We start from the raw sequence: 1,998 nt of genomic DNA, 5'->3' as shown, positions 1-1,998 counted from the left end.
AAAGGATCATCCTTCGAGATCTGATATAATAGGCCAGTAAATTAGTTGTATATCTGAGTAAAAAACTATTCTGCTAATATGGTATCCACCCCTGTTCCTGTCAGTCCGTTGGCGCTTCCAAGGGCTATTAAATAACAGGGGATGGATACCAAGCTGCTATTCATCTGCATCTCTTCACGTTGATTTTACATCGATGAGTGTACGTATAAAGTATCCACGGACTATCCAGTACCACCGAATCCAGCAGATGTGGCAAGCCGACGCATCTTAAAGAGAAAAACATCACGTAAAGACATGACGTAAACATGCCAAGGTCCTGACCCGGGGAGGCCAAAGGTCAGTCCTTGTGAAATATATTTACGGGTATTGCTCGTTATGTCATCCCTGGTAACCAGCCGTGGGATGGGTGCAGTGGGGCAGACCTACAGCAGGACCACCAACACTACTCTCCAGGCTTCGACCTGTTTTGACGTGTTTTAGGCCTTTTTATCGGGCTGTCTTTTAATGCTGGTATCTTTGTTTTACCAGCATTGGATACTACCCTTCCAATGATATTCTCTTGCTGATTTGATACTGTATTGCAGCCACCGAAAGATCTGCTTGGAGATTCGGACAACACACCCAAACCATCCTATAAAAACCAAACCAAACTATCCAGCTACCGAACAGCATATACATATAAAAAATACTTCTAGACCAGGCTGCTAGAATTACTGTACCGTCACTACGAATAACGATTACAAGTGGATTCTACAGAAATGTACTGAAGAAGCTAGAGGCCCCATCATGATATCAGGAGGTGATGATTCCTACTATTCAGAAATGTTCAGCTGATGCCCACGCGCAGGACCTAGCAGATTCCTTATTCCTGGCACTGCCTTGAGGACGCTGGACATGTATCCCATATTCAATGTCTATCCAAGTGCGCTGTTTACCACAAAGTATCATCAATACTGACAGACAATAGTATCCATCACATTCATGTCCATCAGACCTACCCCTCCCAGAAAACGTCTGGAAACTGCTCCAATCAGCGGCTGCGGTAATGGGCCAATGACGCCATCTATCATCCTGTCGTGGCAGGACAGCTGTTTCCTTCCGCAGCCAAGTGGGGAGACCCTGTCTTGATCAGGACGATGTGTTTATTTTTAGGACATCCGTTTCACATTGATATGCCTGTGTGTTTGTCCGCCGGATAGGTAAGTAGTTCATGGTCGCAGTTAATTTTACATCGGGTGTAGAAAAGGACGTTTGGGCTGTGACAAACCGTGTGGAAAACGTGCTATACGATTTGAATTAATCGATTCTCTGTGAGATAAGCCTCGGTCACAACCCGCCGTACGTGCTTTTTGTCCGTACGTTTTTTGGGAGGCTACGTCTTCTACGTTTTTTCTGAAAACGTGGGGAAGGAGTGGCATCGACGCACGTCACTCGCACAGTTTCGCAAGGTGTAAGAGTCTGGTCTGCACGCCACGTCTGGCCGTGAGCGGTTGCGTGCATCGTACGTTGCGCAAGGGGTAAGTGAGTTGTACGTGCTTACAACGCACGATCTCTGTCCGATTGCAACTTTACCGTAAGGAGGCCGTACTCACACGTGCGTCTTTCGTTCGGTACGTACGGGGCACGCGCGTCGCCCGTACTCGCACGCACGGGTGGTGAATCCGTAGACCGCACGCAGAAAAAGTTTTACATGCACTTAAAGTTCTACGGCGTGTCAGCGTGCTCCCAAATCATTCGGATTCCGTACGGAGGCGGTACTCACCACCACGGATGCCCTGCGTTTGCCCACGTTTTTGCACGTAGACAGCACGCAGAAGCACGTACGGCGGGTTGTGACCGAAGCTATACCCTTCGTGCAAAACGTCCTAGTTTCCAAACAACGGCTTATAATTTCGAACGGCATGCATCACGTCAGCACCACAACGGAAAGTACAGGTTGAGGTGAGGATATTGTACCCATGATTTGTAACACAGCTAAAGAGACTCGCTGGGTGTGTG

The sequence above is a fragment of the Branchiostoma belcheri genome, unplaced genomic scaffold, assembly GCF_001625305.1.
Source record: "Branchiostoma belcheri isolate BF01 breed outbred unplaced genomic scaffold, Haploidv18h27 scaffold21, whole genome shotgun sequence".
NCBI classification, from domain to species: Eukaryota; Metazoa; Chordata; class Leptocardii; order Amphioxiformes; family Branchiostomatidae; genus Branchiostoma; species Branchiostoma belcheri.
The sequence above is the reverse complement of the archived record's forward strand: the minus strand, read 5'-3'. Positions refer to the sequence as shown.